At 32.7% G+C, this 24,975-nt stretch overlaps 1 pseudogene; it reads left to right on the top strand.

Annotated features, from left to right (window-relative positions):
- The window catches only part of LOC126032584 (serine palmitoyltransferase 1-like), a 52,164-nt pseudogene that overhangs the window by 560 nt on the left and 26,629 nt on the right, over positions 1-24,975 (top strand).

Genomic DNA, 24,975 nt, shown 5'->3' with positions numbered 1-24,975 from the left:
AAACAAACAAATATATTCTCAGGGGAATAATGAAGGCAAAGGTGGAATAATCCTACATTTATGTATTGAAGATGAGTTCATGTATTGAAAATGAGTCACTTAAACAAAAACCTTTGTTTCAAACATTTTATTATAGAGAAACTTGTATTTCTATTTTTTTTACCCCTGCCAGCCTCTCTCCTAAACTTGTATTTCTTTATCTCAATAATTATATTGTTGTCAATGTGAGTTAATCTGTAATAAATAAACAATTAACCAAATAAAATTATGTAATGGTTGAGATAAAACATGTTATATTTTATGATAATTCTTGTAGATTGTACACTCAATTGGGAAATCTCTGAAGGGCAGAGTCATATGGCTAGTAATTTGTTATCTAAAGTTGTCATAGAAAAATTAGATAACATCTGAGAATTGATTTTTTTAATTCTACCAATAGGCTAAAATAGAACCCATACAAAACTATTATTACTGTGAATCTTCAAGTCCTTTCTCCACTTTGAATTCCTGTTTTCTAATACAGAGTGAGTCTTCTTTTTTTTATTTCTTTTAATGTCCATTCTGATTTGGTCTTATTGGTCATAAGTGCTGCAATGTGAAAAAACAAACTTGCAATTTCTGTTGACTCTCTCTAAGAACTTAACTCTGCTTTGTAATCACCAATAAATTATTTGTATGAAGATTTATGAGTTTAGTCTTATGCTGTAAAAGAATGTTGGCAATGTATAGTTAAATTATTCTGAAAATCTTAATTAAGTTAAATTATTTTTAGTAATTCAAGTTTGGACCATACCTGGCTGTATTCAGGCATACACTATGATCTGTGCTCAGGGATCCCTAGGAATCAGAGCCGGAGTTGATGAGCCATGTATGATACCTAGGATTCAATCCAGGTCAGCCACTTGAAAGGGAAGTACTTTACTCACTTTAAAACACTACGGCCCCAAACTATGTTTTGGTTTGGAGTTTGGGGACCACACCAAGCTCAGGGCTTGAAGATCAGATCCATTCCAGCAGGCTTGACAAAGTGTGATTCTGAAGAACGAACATGACACCCCAGCAGTATGCAGAGCCTCTGCTCCATTCTTTGAATTTAACTCCCCACAGTGTGTGTTAAAATGATTTTGTTGGGATCAAAAAGGTATCTATAGATTAAGGCACCTGTACTGCATGTCGCTTAACTTATTATATTTCTATCATGACATATGGTCTCTGGAGCACCTCTGGGAGAGTCTCCTGGATAGAGAACCATGGCTAGGTTAAGCACTGCTGGGAAAGACCCCAAATAAAGCAAAGGAAGAATAAGAAAGAATAGTTCTCTAAAATAAATTGTGGGGTAGGGAACAGGTATTATTTTCACACTGTTGCACTAATTTTATTTATTTTTGTAAAACATCGTGTATGTTAGCACATAGACACAGTTTACAGTATTGTCACTATTATTATTACCACAATATTAACTTGATTATTTACCGATGCTAACTTTATATGTTTAATATATAAATCATATTCAAAAAGTAATAAGATTCATTCAGCATAAAATTACAGTAATAATATTTACTGTCACATTTTTTTCATAAATTTCTTTTCTTTTTTGTTTTGGGAAAATACTCAATTATGTTCAGTGTTTACTACTGGCTCTGATCTCAGGAATTACTCCTAATTAGGTCAGGGGACCAAAGAAAGTCTCAGGATTTGAATTCAGGTCAGGTACATGCAAGAAAAATGACCTACCACTCTGAACTACAAATGTTCTTCAATTGACCTACCACTCTGGCATCTATGGAATATTTTGAAAGTAGATTTTAGTTACTAGAACATAGAGAATAATTATCCTTAATTTTATTATAAATTAAAATATTTGGGACAAAAACAATGTCTGATTTATTTTATCTTTGTGATGATTTATACACTGTTAAACTAAAGAATAGCACTTTTATACATGATAGAGTTGATATAAATTGATTGACTCTGAAAAACCTGCTTTGGTAAGACTTTTGATTATTTTTCTAATCTTTTGTTCACATATTTTGACATTCATCTTACTTCAAATCATCATTTCAGAACTCCGGGGGAAGTGTAGATAAATTCCTAAGCCAGCATTTTCCAAAATGTGCTGCATAAAGTGACAAATTCTGCAAAATAGTTTACAAAAAATAAATTTATGGTCAATTAAATTTTAGTTACAATAGATAGAGTGCTTTCCTCTCATAGATTGATAACAGCATGGAGAACAGAGGAGCTACGTATACTTCAGTAATTGAGAAACTTCCACCATTTGTACACAGCTTCTCAAATATTTCAAACAAATAAAATATTTTCTTCTTACCATTGCCATCTGTCTCCTCACATACATGCAAACATCTTTTCTTCTATCATATAATGTTTACTAGGACATTTTAATCTAATGTAGGATAGAGAGGCAAACTTAAATTCCTGCATTAAGTTCTATCTAAGATATTTTTCTGTATTTTCATCTGATAATGCTGAGTTCATACTGGCCCAATATATAATTTTTCTTTCTCTTGTATTATATCCCTGATATATTTTCTGCTCTAGATATTGTCTATTTTTTTAACTTTATACTTATAACTAGATTGTGAGCCCATAGAGATTGTATAATTTGTATGGTACTTGCTTTGCATGTTGCCGACCTATGTTTCACCTCTATCATCCCATGTGGTACCCCACAGCTCCAGGAGTGATCCCTGAGCATTGAAACAGAAATAAGTTCTCTACATGACTAGACAGGTCATGATAAAACAAGAAAATATATTTAGGTTGTACATAATTTAAATTTCAACTCTGCCACCCTATTTAACATACTGAGGAATGTGGGATTTACCTTAAAAACTAACAAGTTATTAGCTAAAATGTTGCTATAAATATATGTTAGAATCTTTTTCTCTTACTAAGAATTGTTATATATGTAGCACCATTTTTATATCAACTTCCTAAGTGATATTAATAAAAGTTTATCTTAATAATTTGTAAATACAATAGAAACAAGGGCTAAGACCCATGATAGGAAGCTTGCCACAAAGTGAGGATGGAAAAATGGTAGGGTAATAGAGTGCAATTAAGACAGAGAAAGGACCTTTATGACAATAACATTTGGAAGGAGAAGTTGGAAGAACTGGGTTCTAAAGTGATATCGCTGTTATTCTTTTAGTAACAATATTACAAATTAAAGTGCTTAAAAGAAACAAAGGGAGAGAGAGACAGACAGAAAGAGACAGACAGAAAGAGACAGACAGAGACAGACAGAGAGAGACAGAGAGACAGAGAGAGAGAACGAGAGAGGCAGAGAGAGAGAACGAGAGAGAGAGAGAGCAAGAGAGCAATATCTGTCACAGAGGCAGGCTTCGAGGTGATGGAAAAATCTGGACATTGGTAGCAGGAATTTTGCTCTTGGTGAAAAGATGGGTATTGGAATATTATATGACTAAAACTCAAGCATGACCTTAGTAACTGTGTATTGCATAGTGATTCAACTAAAATGAATTCTAAAAAAATACAAAATATTTTTTGGGGGGCCCACACCCATTTGATGCTCAGGGGTTATTCCTGGCTAAGCGCTCAGAAATTGACTCTGGCTTTGGGGAACCATATGGGACGCCAAGGGATCGAACCTTGGTCCTTCCTTGGCTAGTGCTTGCAAGGCTGACACCTTACCTCTAGCGCCACCTCACCGGCCCCAAAATATGTTTTTAAAGATGTATTATTTCTCCAAATTCTGCATTTTCCATTATAATTGTATCATCCTTAGGCTAGTCATATATATACTAAGCAATAACTCAAGTAATTATTATTTTATGCATTTTATTTAATTTATATATATTATTTATTTTATTATTATTTTATTTCCTTTTTCCTCTTCATTCTCAGAAATTTCTAAATTATTTACATTTTCTGTATCAGATTGACAAGTGTTAATATAAATAGACTACTAAATTAAGAAAAAGTGTATTTATGTATGTAAAAATTAACTTTTGGGGAAGGAGGGAGGATTAGGAGGAGGGAGTTTGCACTAAGAGTTTACTCCTCTGATTGTTTGGGGTACAATATAGAATTTATGGGATAAAATTTGGGATGGCTGAATGCAAGGTAAATTCCTTAACATATTACTTCTGCTAGGACATTTATGTATAAATTTACTTTATTGGAAACATATTATTTATATTTGCCTTAAAGATTAATTATATTGAATAAAATTTTAAATTAAATGTACAAATCATTTTATTGTTTAGCATAAACTTATTGATCATTCATAAAATGTCATTTATGATTCATAAGTGAAACAAGAGAGAACAGTCTCATATTCTCATGTTCACAGTGTATTTTTAGCTTTTGTTAGAAAATGAATCATATAATTGTTTTTCATTTTGACAGATCTTTGTGAGTGCTTTCAAATTTCTGATAAAATATAAGCCAAATGCAGAATGGCAAAGATTGATTCATATTAATTGAATTAAGTCCTTGGAAAAATATTACTCAAACTTTGCTTAAAAGTGGCAGCTTCAGAATACCTGTTGACCCCCAAAAATATATAGTTCCCAAACTTTTTTACATGCAACCTTTTCACAACTAAATCAAAAGTTCAGTTGATAGTGTATCTCTACACTTCTCCAATTTGAGACTTAGAGGTATAATTGTGACATATGGTATTCTAATAAAATATTTTCATACCATTTGACTATACTGTTTCCTTAACCATATCACATATGTGTGTGTGTATATACACATCTCCATTTTTATAGGTTTCAACTGAACTAACAGCATATTCAAACCTTCTTGAAAATTTTATTCTTTAGATAACAGAGAAATTTTATTTTAATATTTTTCTAACCAATGAGAAAAAACTACAATAAAGAAATAGTTAATGTTGGATATGCTTTAAATGGGTAGCTCTTTATTTTGTATTTTTTTCACATACATTGTTTGAAAAGTAATACAAAACTACATATAAACATTTGATCAATTTTCACTTTTAATTAGCATATGGAGCATTTCCCAGAGGCCTTTTTACATTTCTAATGAGGAAATACTTATTATATATAATTTTAAAAATGTCCTGTTCCATCATGATATTTAAATTAAGTTTAAAGTTAACACTACAAAATAATAGGCACAAATAAAAAGAAATAATACAAGCACTTTAATTAGATAAGTTAATATTACAGTTTATATTTTTTATAAATTTCTGTTTACAGAAACATATTTTACCCACCTGCAAATACAAAGTCAGTATATGTGTCATATATGGTATGGTCTTCATTTTTTTATTCAGTGATTATGTAGAAGGATGGCTATATCTTGGGTTCCAAGTTAGAGGTTATTATAAAGATGAGAATATAACCAACAGGAAACTTTTTCTATGATTAAAGTTAGAACATCATTAAGTTTATTAAGCTTATAGGCAAATGAAGCATACAGCCTAATAGTAAGATATTATGTGATGTAATATTTTTAAAAGAAGTTTATTATGGAACAATGTAAAGGGAAATAATGGGGTTTCCCACTCCCCTCCTAGAGCTTCTGGGAATGTTTTGGGTCACACCTAACTACACTTGGGGATTTTTTTAAATTTTTATAATTACTTTATTTAAGTACCATGGACAAAAAATTGCTCAAGATTGACTTTCAGTCACAGAATATACACAACCTTTCACCAGTGGACTAAATTTTTCTGTCACCAATGTCCCCAGTTTCTCTGACTCCCTCCCACTGCTTCTAGGGTAGTCATTTTATTTTTCTGTATTTTTTTCTTTTTTTTTTAATAAAATCTTTATTTAAGCCACCATGATTACAAGCGTGATTGTAGTTGGGTTTCAGTCATAAACAGAACACCCCCATTCACCAGTGCAACATTCCCAACACCACTGCCTCCGCCTTCCTTCCCCACCCTTACCTGTATGTTTTACAGCTGCTTTATTAGATGTGAGCATGCATAAGTATATCACATATTTTATACATACAGACATATATATGAATTCATACAAGTTGTGAGAATAATAGAGCATGAACATAAAATCATTTGGGATCAAATCTAGGCATTGAAATATATAGGTCATCTACTCTGCAAATTGAGCCACATCCTTAGCCTCCTCTTCTCTTCTTTCCTTTTCTGTCTTCTTTTTTCTTCTTTTTCTTCTTCCTCTTCTTAGTTTTCTTCTTTCTCTTTTTCCCTTTCTTACTCTTCTTCGCCTTCTTACTCTCCTTCCTCCTCTTCTTTTTATTCTTCCTTTTCACATTCCCCTTCTTACTCTTCTTCAAAATATTCTTACTCCTCTTCACCTTATTCTTCTTACTCTTCTTCTTTCTCCTCTTCCTCTTCTCACTCTTCCTCCAACTCCTCCTATTAATATTGTCTTCTTGGGTCTCTGGAACTTTAATGATTCCTCAGTTGTTTCTGTTGAGTTTATCAAAGACTTCTATTTTCATCTGTTCGCATTCTTTGAGTAGTCTATCCATTACCTGATCATTTTTTAAGATTCTCTTCCAATCTCTTCTGCTGTATGGAGTTGTTCTGCATCTCATCCTTTTACTCACTGGCCTTGTTTGCAGCCACCCTTACTCCAGTGGAGAGGCTTTTCAATGAGGTTTTCAATTCATAAACTAGTTTTTCAGACCTGTTATTTCAGTATGAATTCTTCTAATTTCAATCTTCTTATCCCTTTTGATTCTTATTTGTATTCCACTCAAGCTCTTTATGTTTTCTTTTAGCTCTGTGAATATCCTCCATAATTCTTCTCTAAACACCTTTTGAGAGGAGACCTAGCTGTTTGGTACTTTTCAGGTCATCAGAGCAGCCATCTTCATTCTCTATACATGGTATTGTGATGCATTGTTTTCTCATTGTGATGCTTGTATTGTGCAGCTACTCTGACTCCACCAAAAAGAGCAGGCAGAGAGCAGGGCAGCAGTCCTTGATAATGGCTCTCTGGTGCCCAATAACACTGCAGGAATCATCCCCAAGTTGGTTGGGTGGGGACTTCTTACTGGAGTTGGGACCTAGAGAGATTATGTTCGTTGGTGACCTCTAAGCTGCCTCCCTCCGAAAGAAGGCAAGGAGCAGGGCAGCAGTTCTTTATAATGGCTTTGGGTGCCCAACCACATGGCAGGAATCAGCCACCATGTTGGTTGCGTGGAGGCCTCTCACCGGGTTTGAGACAGGGGTTTGGGACCTGGAGATATTATGTTCATTGGTGTTTTCTGGGCTGCCTCCCGCAGAAAGAAGCTACCCTTGGGACTTAAGACTAGCTTTAACAGTATCATTCCTAAAGGTGCTTTGGGAACCATTTTCAATGCTAGGGCCAGCTACATGTGAGATACTTGTCTTATCTCCTGTACTTTCTCACAGGCCTGATGATCTTTTAGAGTAATGAGAACAAGTTGATAGTTAAATAAGTGCCTTTAGATTAAAAGACAAAATTTAAGGCAGTCAGACTTCCATAAGATGATGATTTCTAAAGGTGTATTGAAAGTAGAGTAAACAATTGTAATTTTTTTAAAGTCATTCTGTAATGGCAAATTCATATTATAGAAATTAGAGCAAGAAATACCAGCTTCAGCATTGGAACTTTGTGAAAATACAAATATTTGGAGACTAAATTTGTAAGAAATCTAGGAGTCTTCTTTTATTAATTGCTAAAATAGATTATAAATTTATTTATAGGAATTTAATTCAATGGAATTTATAGAGAAAAAATATCTGAATTACAATGGCAATGATTTGATAAACTTTATTATATTTAACTTAAAAATAAGAAAAAAGTAAGTCTAGCATTGTGTTTTATAGATAGAATACATTCGTGATTCTAAATAATATATCTGCCATTCTTTTCAAGTACTATTCTTTTTATGAGAGAATGTGTCAATTTGAAAAACTATGTTTTTCCATGTGTTTTATAGGAGCTCTTGTCCTTATCTCTTTTAATGTACATAGATAAATTGGAAGAAGATATGTGTCTTGTCTCCCAAATTACATGAGCTTTATGTAGGACAGTGTTTTTCAGTCTTTTTCAGACTATGGTCCCTTCTCATTTTGTTTAACTTGTGTGGCCTATGGACTTCCAGCTATCCCAAAAACCTTGCATTGTAGCCCCAATTTACACCATTTTTATCGGAAACTATGGTTTAGTATATTTAAGGCTCAATATAAAAATATTGCTAAAAAATGTTATACTTTTTTAAAAACATTTGCAAACATTTTCAAATGGGATATCAATATATAAGTTCTGGTGATCTGCAATTTCTCTAATCTATGACATTCTTAAAATCCATCTGTTTAATAGCATAAATTAAGTATTGCATTAATCTTTAATTTTCATATTTAATATATATTTTTAAAAATATTTCTTTATTTTTAAATTTAGGGCCAAACCTAGCTGTGTTCAGGACTTTATACAGACTATGTGTACAGGGATTACACCTAGTGGTTTTTGGGGACCATATGTGAGTCTAAGGATCAAACCCAGGTTTCCCATGTGCAGGTCAGGCCTCTATCCTTAGTACTTGTTTTCCCCACCCACTCTTTTTCTCTCACATACATAAATTTGTTTCTGGTTTTGTTTGGAGTCATAACTGGCAATACTTGTGTCTTTATCTTGGCTCTGCATTCTATGTGTGCTCTTAGAGGTATTCAGGGAACCATTTGTGATGTAGGGGATTAAACAACCAGTGTGTTACATGCAAGACAAGAGCTCTGTATGCTGTACTGTTTCTTTGAAATCTTAAAAAAAAATTATAAACGAAGTTGGAGGGTCAGATCCCAATGTGGAGAAGTCAGCAGTGAGGTCAGAGTCATTGGTTGACTGGTGAGGTTGGATCTCAGGCTAATCGAGTACTCAACAAAACACCCAACAACCACTTTGAGAGAGTAATTCAGTTTATTGTAGATGGGACAGGGATATTTCTATTAAGGGAGAGTAAGTGGGATTCTGTGTCAGCCAATTGGATAAGTGATGAGAGGGGATTATAACATGTGTGTTCTTCTGTGTTTAGGGAAGACAGGGTAAAGAGATTAGGGAAAGCAGAGTGTGTGTTCTAGGTGTTAAAACAGGGTGAGTGCTTAAGATGATTAGCTACAAATAATTTTATATTTTATTAACCACAAACACTTTCCATAAAATAAAGTCAGAGATAAGTTTAAATACACATAGGAGTTTGTGCTCATAAAATTTCTCTTGGTGAAATAAAAATAAAACAAAAATACTGGATGACTACAAGAATTGTTAGGATGTAGACAGAGTTGGTATAGCATTTTGTTTTGGATATTGGTTCTTGGTTTAGGCCCTCCTGAGATCATGATATTTGAGCAGGGAATTGAATGATGAGAAGAACAATAAAAACTATAGCAGATCTGAGATGAGAAATAAGTTTCGTGTGATTTAGGAGCAGCAGCAGAACTATTGCAGCATGATTATAATAAAAGAGAAATTATGAAGAAAGCAAGTTTAAAGAAAAACAGAATAATATTTGTCCTATGAAAGCATTGAACACCACTTATCCATCTATATATCCTGTTTATGGAGAAACAGGATATTTCTATATTCAGTATCTTTTCTCAATAACTTTTTTGCCAATTGAGTAACAATGCAAAAATTGTCTTTCATTTTCTTGCTGGTTTTCCTCAGTATTTACTCTCTAGCCCACTTAGCCACATTCATTGTATTGTCTCCATCATTATCTTTCTAAACAGTCTTTATTTGTGCATCATAACAATGGCAAAGATGGGGGAAATCATATCAATATTTCTATAAATGAGCAAATATGGATTACTTTTAAACTTTGTTTGAATTTATAAATATTAATGTCACAGAAAAATAAGCCCATGACTCAAATACTAAGTAATAGAAGTTTAGATTTTCTTTGTGAATTTTACCCATACAAACTTGTGGAGTAGACAACATGCAGGTCTGAATATTTTTGAAAAGTAAGTTTATTGTAAAGTTGATTTGACTGAAGACAACAATGAGAGCACTTTCAGAGCCCTCTACTGAAAAAATGTTCCTAAATTGTTTTTAGTAATACTTTAGAGAACTCTTTAAAGTTTTATAAGATGAAGTAACTGCATATTCACATGTATAGGTAAATATTACTTGGAGAAAGGTTGAAAGACAGTGGCTGACTTAGACAGCATGAATAGTTGTTTCAGTTTTTGTTTCTGTTTGTATTTGTAGTAGTCTAGAAATGTCAGATACTTGTCTAATCTCATATACCATACAAAATGAAAGAATTTTTTTAAAGTCTGCCTGAAAATTTTGTACAAAATATATATTGTGTAACTAGAAACTTAGACTGAAGAAACATAAAACAACATAAATTTTATGTGTAACCAATATGCATCTTATTAAATCATGACATGCTTGCAATTTTTTTATTTTAGTTATTAGTATTTTTTGGCTTGTTTGGGCTTTCCAGGTGGTACTTAAGGCCTTCACAGCTATTTTTATCTAAAATGTCAATGGTTCAGTTTGAGAGCAAAATAATGTGGTAAAACTCAGATCCCTGGAGCAGAAATTGCCAGGACCTCTGGGTAATTATAGGGAACTGAGGCCTGACAGTCTCTCAAGATGCCTAAACAAGGATGCAGCCTACATTTACTAAGGTCAACCTAATGGTTATGTTTTACATCAATAAGTTAGGCAGTCTGACAAACCAAAAGGAACACTGGTGCCAGTAACCTTGGGAAAAAACATGTTTACTTGACAAACATATTTTAGATATGGGGATGCAAGTTTTGTTATCTATGGAACCAGGTGCCATGGGGAGTTATGTTAGAGAGCTATTGTTAATTATGTAGCCAGATGTCTTAGGGAGTCTGAGGGTGAAGAGGGAACTTACGTTGTTATCTGTGTAATCAGAGGCCTAGAGAAGTTGAGAAATTGCTCAAATGAAGTGCTTACTCGGCAATCCCTTTGTTTGCTTCTCCGCCATGTCTGATATACAATGATCTGTCCTTCTGCAATAGACCGAAGCTAGCTAGCTCTTACTGGCTTCTACGTCACCTGTCTCTGTGTCTTGTGTGTTCTCTGTCTGTATGTTTTAACTCCTCGCTTCCCCCTACCCCGAGAAATAACCCACATTAGAAGGTGTTCCAGTGGGAAGGGACAGGTAATGGTGTGCCTTATGAGTCTCAGGAGGACATGTGGTGATGGGGATTTAACTGGTGTATGTGTCAACACATTTTAGAGATGTGTATTTTCTGTTTTTGTTTTTCCATTAAATTATTTTTTAATTTTATAGGAACATATTCTAATTAATATAAAATTTAGCATGTTTAAAAAACATTAGAGGGGCCGGGTAGGTGGCGCTGGAGGTAAGGTGTCTGCTTTGCAAGCGCTAGCCAAGGAAGGACCGCGGTTCGATCCCCCGGCGTCCCATATGGTCCCCCCAAGCCAGGGGCGACTTCTGAGCACATAGCCAGGAGTAACCCCTGAGCGTCAAACGGGTGTGGCCCAAAAAAAAAAACATTAGAAAAATAAAACTGAAATAAAATTTATATCTAAAATATGCTGCATATAATTTTTTCATTGTACTTATATTTTAAGTAAAAGCAAAAATCTGTTTATGTTTAACCAAATCTACTAAAGCAGTTATAAAATATAATGAAATGTTTTCCCTTTGCTAACAGAAAACACTGAAAAATTATTTTAACTGTGAGTTCCCTGTCTTCACTCTATTCTAAAATATGTGACTAAATGTTTTAGCAACCATTATTTTACAGGTGAAATAGTCAATATCCCAATATAAGTAATGAAACATTAAAAAGGAATTGGGAATATCCCCATATTTAAAATTTTAGAACTGCTAAAATAGAAACTTATCTATTCAGTTCCCTGAGGGGTCAATCCTATAGAAATTATCTATGGCCTTCCGTACATTTCAGGGCCCAGAAGGTGACAGATCTTGTCTCTATTGCAGAGTAAGCTTTTTGGCTGCAAATTTGGGTGGCCTGCAGAATACATTTTGCCTCATTAAATATTTCTGGATCAGCTTGTTCAGCTGAAATAGGGCAAAAAGAAATAATAGCTATGCAGCAGAAGATAGTGAAATTGAATCAACAAATGCTCAAAGATTCTCTTTTCCTAAGCTTAAATTTAAAATCTGAACATTATAAAATTATGCTGTACCATCCTTCCCAGTGTGAGTGTGTGTATTAGTATATGAGCATTGCTTTCTCTCTCTTCTCTTCTCTCTCTTTCTCTCTCTCTTTTCTAAAAAAGTAGACCATTAGTTGATTCATTCACTGAGATATGGACTCTGTAAATGTTAGACTAATTATGTTTTTGTTTTCATTCAAAAGAACAGAAAGACCATGCTGTTTTTATTACCTGGAATGAACAAGCCATGGGAAATGGCCATGTGCTAGTTAAGTATATTCTTGTGATAAATGTGCGTAAGAAGCTTTTATTCTATGCAACAAACTTTGTAGTTGTAAATAAGGCACACATCCAGATTTCTGCCTAAGGAAGATTCTAATTAGAATACTTTTTGTTCTCTCAAAATGATTCAGCATCTGAACTCTGCTTCCTAATGGACTTTTTAAACATCAGTTATGACTCTGAACAGTGAAGCCTTCACAATAATGCAGAATTATATTCACTTTCAGTATAGAATATATCCTATGCCATTTAGAGAGATTTTACTAATTGGCACAAACTTTTTTTTCTAAGATTTTTATATTTTCAAAAGAAACAGCTAAAAACTGCTTTGGTCAATTGTATCATGAAATTTCCTTACAGTGAGGTTTTTCCTAATCATCTCTTTTTTTTATAATTTCTTTATTTAAACACTGTTTTTACAAACATGATCGTAGTTAGGTTTCAGTCATAACAAGAACACCTCCCTTCACTATGCAACCTTCCCATCACCAAGTCACCATCTCTTTCCTCCCTACCCCACCTGTATTCGAACAGACTTTGTACATCCCTCACTCACTGACATAGTTACGATTCTAATCATCTCTAACTCAATATTTACTCCCATTTTATACAAAAAACTGGGAAAGTAATAAATAGACATGCTTATTTCCCTACATTCTCTTTAATTTATTAATATGATGTTGTAACTGTCTACAAAGCTTCCATTGCATAGGCATGTTTAATGATTGCTGTGCCATAAAGTATTTGGTTTCTGTTATATACCTACCACAATCCATCATTTCACTTAATGTTAACAGCATTGAATTGCTAGTATTTTTTGGAATACTAAGTGATTCTATTTGGCAGCAGGACAACCCATCTGGTACCTGTAAAACACTGTATCATTTTATTCTAGTTCATAATAATTCTGATGATGAGGGTGATTATTATGATAACAAGAAAGGAAATAATGGATAAAGAGAAAGAAGATGAGAAGAAATAAAAAGAAATTAAGAATCCTGGGTACTTAGTATGTAGGGCTTAATGTTTCCACATGAAAATTCACTCCTGATAATTCTTGGAAGGTTTATGACATTTTGAAATCCATATATGTGGACTAGAAATAGTACAGGTGTAAATGCATATGTGATCCAGTCCCAAATAACATGATCTTAGGAAATTTGGGGTGAATCAATGGAGACCTAAAAGCACCAGAAGTGTGGCTCTGGAGAACCCTGGAAAACATCACACTTGTCCAGATAATGCCCTGAACCCAAAAAGTACTAAATGCTTGGACTCTCAAGTTAAAACCTTGGCCCAACTGGACAAGAACTGCAGAACAAGACAGGAAACTGTGAGTGCTCTTTGAAAATCACCCAAATAGATAAATAAGCGAATTACTGATCATAATAAAACAAGGTGATAAATTAGAGAGACATAATAATATGCGTTGGAAAGAGTTTAACAATATAATTTCTTCTACAGGTATGGAAGTTTTACAACATTGAGTTGTTACTACTTCAAAGAAGGTAATAATCTGTCTACAATGAGAATAGAAGATTATACCTATAAGAAGGAAGCAACTTAGACTATATATTTTGTGAGTGGAAATGACATCTGTGATTAAGTAATTAAGGGGTAATATTTTGTAACCTTATAACTCATTAAATATAATTTCATTAATATTACTATAATTTGATGTGCCAGGTAAGTTTATACAGGCTTATGACACTTATTTCTTATTTCATGTATAGCATATCTTTTACCCTGTCATTTCCTTCAACTTCTAACAGTTCAAATCCATATCTGCTCATATTTATGACTTTATTTCATGTCTTAAATTGTTTTTACATATTCAAAATCCACAATATATTTTCTTCTATAAAAATTTCTCTGAGCATCTCTTTTTAAATATTGTCAAATTGGTTATTATGAAAAATCTATATATCCCAAACATTTTTCCATATGTAGTTTTCTAATAGTTTTGTCAAATTTCAATCCTCAACTACAGAACATTTTAAACAAAAAATATTTATCTCTTATTTGAAAAATTAATGCTTAGTACTCATACTAAGTGCATAGCCATTAAGTTAAGTTAAATTAAGTTAAATTTTGTTGAGCATATAAATTATTCAACAAGAACATAAATATTGAGTTTTAATACAAATTCCTAGTAAAATTTTAACATATAACAGTGCCTTAGTCAACAGGAACATTTAGTCCATACATCACAAAAGTTAAATCACCTGTTATAAATTATAAAATAATAGAATTAGTTAACTTGTTTTTCTTTAAAGGAAAATCAAAGCTGATGAAATGAGCCAATGTCCTATTGTTTCAACTTCATGCAGCAAAGACCATTCATCCGCAAATGCAAAGTCTTTTCAATAGACAGGAATTTTATCACTGAGCAGGAGGAGTCTTTATAGCTATTTATCTTTACTATGCTGTCACAAAATCTGTGAGCTCTTTGACAGCCTTGTAGTTAATGAACTGGAATCCCCTTTCTATGTTCTAGGATTCTTTCTTTTTCTTTTTTTATCCCTACATAATTTTCTTTCTGATGTTACAGTACAAATCTGTACAGTAGTCTACATTTAATTTCCATATCTCATCTTCCCAATTCATCTTGTTGGAAAGAATTCAACATCCTATAATTTTACCCTCCATTGAACTAGAATAATTTCTACATTTAGATTATTCGGAACCATTAACAGAACTTTGTTTTTCACTACCGTTTAATTCTACTATAATCCACTGTCAAATACATTAAAAAACAACATCTTACACCTCTCCATGACAAAGATAAGCTGGCAAGAAATAGAAAGTGTTTAGACATTCTTCTTTGAACCACTATAATAATCATGTCATTATTGTTTGGTTGTCATATGTACATACTATTTTATCTGAAATCAAAGGCAGTTGCTCAAATAATAGCTTTTGCCTACTATAGAATGCTAGTGACAGTGTGTTGTGGAAAACAGCCTAGACAAGGATACTTCATCTTCACAATAGATATTTCCTCCCAATAAAACATCAGGAATTTAGATGATTCTGGTTCCAACAGATAGCTGTATTCTTATAATTTGAAACAAAAACTAAAAACTAAAGATGGTCAGTATCAATTTTAGATAAATTGTACAATTTCCAATTTTAGATATGGGAGCTTTCCATACACCTCCATTCTCACACATGCATAGTCTGCCTGCTTAGATCTTATGACAATTATACATTAAAAACTACCTTTATATGTAATAAAGACCTATGATCATAATTTTCATTGAGGTTCACCCTTGGTATTGTGCATTCTATGGACTTAAATAAAAATATAAATCTATCTATCATTATGTCTTAGAGTAATTTTATTATCCTAAAAATTTCTGTTATAACTCAAGAAGGCCTACTCTATCAGCAACTAATAATTGTTTTTTTATTGCTTGAGTTTTCCGAAGTATTTAATAACACCGCAATATGCAGCCCCTTTAATATAGGCTTATTTTACTTAGTAATATGAATTTAGGATTTCTTTTTCTCTTTGGTGTTTGGTATTCATTTATAATTTTTCTAGATAAATTCTCATTTCCTTGTTGCCTGACATATTTATCTGCCTTACTTCTCCTAAGTGCATGCTACTTTGTTTGTTATTGAAGATAAAGTTTATTTCTTCTCCTACCTAGTCTTTATAACCTAATGACAAACATGAACAATAGACAGACAATAGAATTGTTCTTGGACATATAAATACAAACCATGTTTTTAAAGATATTAAATATTGTGTCATATACAATATAATCAGATATAAAAGAGCTATTTGGTAAATCACTTAACTGAGATAGATAATAACTATTTTTGTTTGAAGCCATTAAACTTGTTATCTGTGATTCAAACATCTGTAAAACAGGATTCTCTTATGACAAAAAGTCAGTTACTGTGTATTTTACACAAACAATAAATTAATCTCTAAGAAAGGTGGAGATATAGTGCAGCAGATAGGGTAATTTTCTTCTACACTGCTAACTAGTGTCCAATTCCTGATACCACCTATGATTCTTTGAAAAGAACCAAAAGTGGCCCTGAACACTGGTGGGTGTAGGTCCCTACAAAATAAGAAAAGCAAACAAAAAATAGAGAACTTAGATACAGAGCCACATATCTGATATCCAAACATAAATTCAGCCACTGAATTTTGCATGAAAATCCTAAACAATTTAGGATTCAAGATTCAACTTTGATTTTTATTTAAAATATAAATATATAAAATAATAGCTACATTCAGAGCCACTGTTAGGGTTCAACTCTTAAGCAAGATAAGTGCAGTTTTACTACCTTTACCAGTTTTGTGGGTGTAGTGAACATTCATATTTTCTTTCATTAATTTTCACATTCAGCTCTTGGCAACATAGCTGCTACACAAGGTTGTTTATAACCTTACTCTTTTGAGGATTCCCTTCATATTGTTCTGCATAATACAAGAAAATTTATAATCTGTTCCGAAAGGAGACATGCTTTTCTATCTGTGCCATCACTCATACCTTTGCCTCTATTATTCTTTTCTGGATTATAGTCTTCCTTCAAACACCAGTACTCCCTTGTCACTAACACTCTTCCTATAACCATAGAGATTGCATTCATGGAACACAGAGTGAGCAACTTCTATGCTTGTGTTGTGAACAGAGTACTGGCAAGAGAGTATATTTGCTACCTATTACAGGATTAAAAAGATACAGCTATGCTTTATGTAACCTGGTTTATCCCTGATTTATTTTTAGAGACTCACCATTATTTTTTCCCTACAAAATAAATTTTGGTTTTTAATTCTAGTAGTATGTGGCACATGTTTATTTTCAATAATTTACAGCATATTTTAATGCATTATTACTTATAATGTGTTTTAACCTACATTATATCAATTTATATTTAATTTAATATCATTATTATTCTTGTTATTTGCTCCATCACAGAGCAATAAGTTGATTAAAAAACACTACTTAATTTGTTAAACTCTGGGCTACAAGCTTATACATCACATAGTATTACAAATCTGGATTTCCTGCATTTGAAATCCAATTCATCTACAATAAAGGTACTGTGATTTGTGAGTTCTGTGCATTGTATATCTTAAGAAAGAAATATACATTTCTAACACAAAATGTATGTAAATGACATAAATGTTTTAACTATACCAGAATAATTTTCAGGAAGCAAATTAAAGTTAAATGAGTAATATTTATAAAAATATTATATGAAGAAGGGAATATATTGATTCATATTAAGGTATAAACATTACTTGAATAATGTATTTTTGAAAAATTTGAAAAATAAGGGTTTTGTCTCTGTAGAAAAGAAATAGTGTTCACATTTGCTTGTGAGAAAAAATAAAGATATGTAAAATGTTCTATCATTGTGGTTGTTGGAGCCACATCGAGTGATTCTCAGGGGTTACTCCTAGCTATGCACTCAAAGATCATTCTTGGGTTGGGAGGCCATATGGGACTCCAGGGATCGAACCGAAGTCTGTCCTGTGTCAGCCCCTCGTGCAAGGTAAAAACCCTACGGCCGTGCTATCACTCCGGCCCTCTATCTTTTTTAAATGCACAAGAATTTAATACATATCCAATATATTGTTACTACAAAATAACATAAGAACAATGTGATTATTACTAGAAATTGCTTATCTAATTCAGTAAAATAAATCTCCTTTATCTGAGAGTATATCTTCAAATATTTTTAATACCAATAAATTGCTGAGGCTAATTATGTGACTGAATTTTGTTGCTTAAAAGTTCAGGATCTAGCCATGGCATTTGACCACATTATTGAAAATTGTTCATATATTTGCATAATATGCAATTTTGGATTATTAATTACCAGCTTTTTTGTAAAATTTTAACTCTCTATTATAAGAATAATAAAAATTTCTGAATGTAATAGTCATTGTGATATTTAAGCATCCACTATGGTGCCTAACCATAGGATTCAATAAACATGTATTGTTGGGGCTGGAGCAGTAGCGCAATAGTAGGGTGATTGCCTACCTTGCTAACCTAGGAAGGATCCGGGTTTAATCCCCATCTGGTCCCTCGAGCCAGGGGTGATTTCTGAGCACAGAGCCAGGAGTAACGCCTGAGCACCACCGTGTGTGACCCCCCCAAAAAATTAATAAATGTATATTGTAGCAATGATACAAATTTGGAAGATGCAATGTAGGGAACAGGATGATTGTTGATGTTTTAAAACCACAGCCAGTGATGCTAAAGGGTTAGTTTGGCTTTTCACTGAGGAATCATTCCTAGTGGGGCTCAAAGTACTGTATGAGATTATTGAGATTAAACCTACTTGCTATATAATTTTATTCTAGTGTCATTTTTTTATATTTTATTCTGCCTCTGCCAACAAAACATATAAATCTAGTTTCCCAATTCTTCTAAGTCTATTTTATGTCTATATTTTTTGATTCTCGTTTCTCTCAGAAATGTGTGGTTTCTTAATATTATCTACTCCATTAAACTATCTACAGCTTTTAGACACTCAAGTCTATTTTATCCATTATTACTAAATGTGTAATATTAAGCAATGGTATAGTCTTTTCAATTTCACTTTGGTTTGTTAGTTTCCATATTAGTTCCCAGAAATGACCCCTTAGCACCACTGGGAATGATAGGAGGACAGTGCCAGAAGTAAGCCCCAAGCATCTCCGAGTGTAGCCTATAAATTAAAAAAAAAATCTGATGACATTAATGAAATCACAAAATCACTTCAGGCAAGGGGCAAGACTTAATAGTAATATTTCAGGAGCTAAAATATAATTTTAGTATATAGGGAATTAGAACAGTAAACCATGTTTTCTTAAAAGACATTTGCCAAAAGAGAAAGAGAGAGAGCATTACCAGAAAGCAATGTTGATTTGATAGTAAAGGCTTATTTTAAGACAGAACATGTTTGAAAGCAGATGGAAAAGTGCTAAAATTAAAGAAAAATATTAAGTCACTAAAGAGAATGCTGTAGAAATACATAATAAAAAATGAATTAATCTCTGCTCCATACAAAGGCTTCTCAGCAAAAAGTTAGCACACTTTTAAAAAGAGTTTTAGGCTATGTTTTCTTTTCAAAAATTTCAGAGTCTATTGACTACAAAAAAGGGAAAACTGCCTTCAGGCTAGAGAGACCTATTAAAATCCCCATCAAGGGTGGGCTTCAGCTCACTAGGCAAGCTAGAAAGGGAGAAGAAATTTGTATCTGGAAAGCATGCATTTATCATGGTTAAAAGCCTTAGGCCAAGAACTTTCTTCGGAGACATTCTCAGAGAAGGAGACAGGGTCACCTTATAGGCTTGGAATGTGGGAAGCAATGGCTTGACTAGAATACCCAAAGCCTGTGTGCTGTGTGAGGCACAGACACAATGGCAAGCTCTGTGTCTTTACTTTATTCACTTATGGATATTAATGTTATTCTCTTTCTTCAATTAGTTTATCTGGAAAATCAGATTGATTTAAAGAAACTAATTTTATATATGATGGTACTTAGGATTTCTGTTTACAATATTTTATTGCTAGAATTTCTAGTTTACATTTTTATAACTCACATGACTGAAAAAGTGTCTATCATTCAAATGCAAGTAACCCGTAAAATTTCAGCCAAGAAGAGAAGGTCAATATTACATTCTTCTAAATTTTATTCTTGTGTTGGCACATATTTTTAAAACGTTTCTTTTTTTTTTAAGAATATTTAAGATGATGGGGCTAGAGAGATAGCACAGCGATAGGGCATTTGCCTTTCACTCAGCAGATCTAATTCGAATCCCGACATCCCATATGATCCCCTAAACCTGCCAGGAGTCATTTCTGAGCACAGAGCCAGGAGTAATCCCTGAGCACTGCTGGGTGTGAGCCAAAAACAAACAAACAACCAAAAATATTAATATGGTGTAATCTTAGAAGTAAATGCATTAGTAAAGTAATTAAAGAAAATTGAATGCAGTAGACAACTATTCACAGCAATTTTATTGCTTCCAAAGCTTTCTTTATTCTGTTGCCTTCTGTTACTTTATTTAAGAAATTATACTAATATCATTACTCTACACGATTATTATTACTAAATAATCAAATTTGCACGTATAGCAATATTTTAGTAGAATCCTATATGTGATTCTTGTAGTTATCTGGAACATCATTAGTTTTTCTGGTCAATAAATTTTGAACACAAGTAACTGATTTCATTTTTAGCACAAACCTATAACTGCTATGTAGCATCAACAAAGGTTTACTTCATCTTCAATTTTGATTAAGTATTTTTAATAATTTACTGTCCCCATTATCTTAGAGCTCAATGTATGGGGCACAGTTATGAGTACTTCAGTTCATATATGAATGTTTGAGAATAAATAGGAAAAAGGAAAAAAAGTATATTTTTAATCACAGTGCTTTTCAAGATATTACTACATCATAGAATGTATTCTTAGTACAGAAAATGGAGGACTAAATTAATACCCAGAAGGCAATTTTGTCTTGATATTCAGATGGATTCTGCAGTCGATTTTGAAGAATGGTTATTGGATTTAATGCAAAACTTTTGGTCAAATATTGTGATATCTAATGAGAGACCATCTACTGAGCTTGATATGTTTTCAGAACTTTTAAAAACAATGTTAACAGCATGCATACTCTATTCTATTTCCACTTTAAAATATAGCTAAAAACATGCTTAGAAAAGAATAGTCTAGTATGCAAACACAATTCAATAAAAATCAAATCATGTTAAATGTTCTTCTTTGGTTCTTTGAGAAGAAAGGGAACATCAGTGGATTGAATGATGCCTAGCCATATGAAAAACTACAATAGCCTTTATTCAGCCTCAAGATTCAAATATAATTCACAGACAAAATGATGTTATAGTGGGTAGGGTGCTTGCTTTGTGTGCAGCCCACCTGGCTTTGATCCTTAGCAATCGCTAGTGTACCCTGAACCCTAACAGGAGTGTTCCTTGAGATCAGAGCCAGAAGTAAACCATGAGCATGGTTCTATATAGCCTAAGAAAGCCAATATATTATAAAATAAGTATATTATTATATAATAAATATAATTATATAATATATAATATAATAATACATAATACATATAAAATACTTCTAAAAATTACTTCACAATTATGCTTATTAATTATCTTAAGTTTAAGTATAGGTAACAGATGTGTTTCAAGGGTTAAAACATATATCCAGTGTTTGAGCTTATAAATTTAATTCCTGCAAAGACATGAGACAAGTCTTGTCAGAAATAGAAATAATGGGCCCAAACTTCCACTAGGAATGGTCCACAAAACAATAATACTGACTAATAAAAATAACTATATTAAGCTAACTGTATTGGTACCTCATGATCCTGTTATGTTAAACAAAATGAATACCACTTCAACTAAATATCTTCCACATGATATTTCCAAATAGGCTCAGATTCTGTAGTTAATGCAGTTTTTTACTTTCCTAAATGAATTTTGGGGTGTATGGAGCATTTTAATTTATAACACATTGTTGCCTACAATAGTTAACAAGCTAGAAGAGGTTCAGGAAGTATTCACCCTAATGAAGAAAATTTTCCAATTAAGTCTCAGATGTAGGAATATAATTATAATAAAGTTTTCTTTGAAGTGAGAGGGTAAAATATGTTCTATGTTCCTAACCCTATGTTGACTTCTCATGACAATTGAATTGTTCCAGATGTTCATAACCACATATTTTAGAATAACTCAGGTTATAAATATTTCATGTCCATCCACCTTATATAGCTGACTTGGAATTCACTGAGTTTGTATCAATGTGAGTATTGTGAGAATTTGACTGAACACACACACACACACACACACACACACACACACACACACACACACAAATCAATGCTCTACCTGAAAATTTCATTGTTGGACCAGTGCAATTTTACCATGGTAAAACACTTGCTCACCTCACAGCCTACTTGGTTTGAGCCCTCACATCTCTTTTGGCACTTTAGGAATAATCCAAGATTGTTCTAGCTCTTATTGGTCATTAAGCTAACTCCTATCCACACTTGAACCTAAACTTCATACATGAGTCTTATGACTTGTACTTTTGTTAATTTCTTATTGTTTAGACCACCTGAAAAATATGAGGGTTTTAATCATTTTTCCTTTACTAATGTTAGTCTTGCAATGGGAGCACACTACTGCAGATTATTAGTTTATTAACAATGAATTATTATTATTGATTTCCTGGTTCCAAAAACTGATATATAAAAAAATGCTTGAATTAAGTGATTTCCCTAGATAATTATTATCTTCTGCTCACTGAAGCAAAAAATAAGTAGAAATAAGTATTTTATTCTTGCTTTATAAGTAAGAATTAGACAAAGATAACTCCTATTCAGCATCAATTTCGACACCATCCATTTTAGAAAATAATGAGACATAGGTTCTAGTATTAAGCTACCACCATTAATCAATATTTTAAATACTGAATGCAATGCCTAAAATTCATAAGTGTGTGAGTTTGGAAAGGAATTGAGTGGTAGAACTGATAAAAGTCATGGGTGAGGTCCTGAGTTCAATCCCTAGAAGTAGGTTCACAACACAGGGCCTAGCCAGCATGTTCCCTGGTTTCCTATCCTCCAGAAATATTCAGCGTGATTCTATAAAATGCAAGAGAATAAACCAAAATAAAAGTTCTTAACTTCTTTCTAGTCTTCCAAGTAAGATTAAAAATGAAATGTATACATGCAAAGAAATTTTTAAGTTGTATAAATTCGTTCCTGTAATAATTTTAGAATAAGATCTATACACATTATGCTATATGTAAGGTAAAAAAATGTACTGATATTGGTAGAGCTTTTACCAAATAAATTTTAATTATGAATTAATTATGAATTTAATTATGAATTTCTTGAGAAAATATATTTAAATTATGCAAGTTTTATTTAGCTGTGATAATAAGTCAAAGGCTTAATCTATTCAGACAACTGCTCTATCACATCTGAAAGAACTTTCATTCACTCATCTAATTATTAGGTGATTATTTTCTCTTTCAAGGTGATCATATTCAAGTTTGTGTGCCACAAAATACTTTCGACTTATCTCATCAGGTATTTCAAGATATTCTAACCATCACACGATTTATTATCTAAGACAGAAAGAATAAGATTGAAATTAAAAAGTGATTTGAAGAAAAGGTCAGGGTTTGAGATACAATGATCAAAAGTGGGTTATCGACGGGATCCAAGGTTCAGGGTGAGCAGCCAATATCTATTTGAGTGAAGCCTAATTAAAGTCATTACGACAAATATTTAGGGTGGAATTCCTCCCATTATAAAAAATATTAGGAGTTCCTGTCCCTATTAAATAATAACATTTTTATGTACCTAGGATTCCCCCATTTTAATGTACCTATGTTTCAGGTTGATTTCATATGACACCTGATAACTTAGAAGCAGCATCAATTTGCTTTCAGTGCTGTGTCCCTTCCTTGCCTTCCAACAGTGAGATATAACCAGAAGATATTATGGAACACCCTGACATCAACATGGGATCTGTGCAAAACAATATTTTAATTACTTAAGCCTGACTGCAATAACTGTAATTGGAGAGAACTTTTCCTGGGATCACAAAGAAAGATTTTGGGTTCCGACAACTTAGTATATACCCTGAGCATATAGTTGGTCTTAAAGCAATATGCTTCAGGGTAGGGAGACACTGGTTTTTAGGGAAAAGCTTTTATTATTTCTATTTTCCCCAACTTTTGCTGTGCCTATGCAAATAACAGCTGTCCCTTTTTTGTCTTTTAAAGAGGGACCCCTTCTTTTTGTAGAAAAAATGGGACACAAATTATTTTGTTTTACCTTATATTTCTGCATTTTTATATAAAATTAAGGAGAAAAATAGGATGGAGCCTGGAGCCAATTGTTCTAGGTATATTGGTAAAGATAAAGAAAAAACATAACTAAATATCCAAGGCAAAGTAAACGACAATGCAATTAAGAGACCCCAAACTCTGAACTACCTAAATTTTAAATGGGCCTATTGTACTGGGGGGCAAAGTGTGGGGTTTGGATTACACTTTGGAAATACAAATGAAAGAGGTCAACAATGATGGTGAAATTTTCCTTGATTCATTGTCTGATATCCAACTATTAAGGACTTTTAAATCAAAATGGTTAAGTAAAATAAAAAATAATAAAATTGGTTATAATTATTCTGTGGAGAATGAAGAAAACAGACTGTAGGTCTTTTGATGCAAGAGAAACTAAAATTCTGTTAGATGTAAAGATTTAAATGATTCTGATTAAGCTTCAGTATCAATTTGACAGTTGGCCTAACCTTAACCAAATTAAATGCAATCACAGAATCTTAAAATATTTGCCTGTCCCTAATTAGTAGAAAAGTAGGATAATAGTATGTCTCTAAAGACCACAGGGGAGAAAAAAAGGAAGAAAGTCGATTTGTTAATCATCAGATGTCAGATTTCACCTTTACGTATCAGTCATTCCACCAAGTATAATAACTATAGTTGCACAGTTGATTCCAAGACAATTAAAAAGAGGCAGTAAGTGAATAAATATTAGGAATTCATCCTGTTCCTTATAAATGTATT

Source organism: Suncus etruscus, chromosome 16, assembly GCF_024139225.1.
Source record: "Suncus etruscus isolate mSunEtr1 chromosome 16, mSunEtr1.pri.cur, whole genome shotgun sequence".
Classification (NCBI taxonomy): domain Eukaryota; kingdom Metazoa; phylum Chordata; class Mammalia; order Eulipotyphla; family Soricidae; genus Suncus; species Suncus etruscus.
Note: the sequence above shows the minus strand (reverse complement) of the source record. Positions and strands in the feature narration are given on the sequence as shown.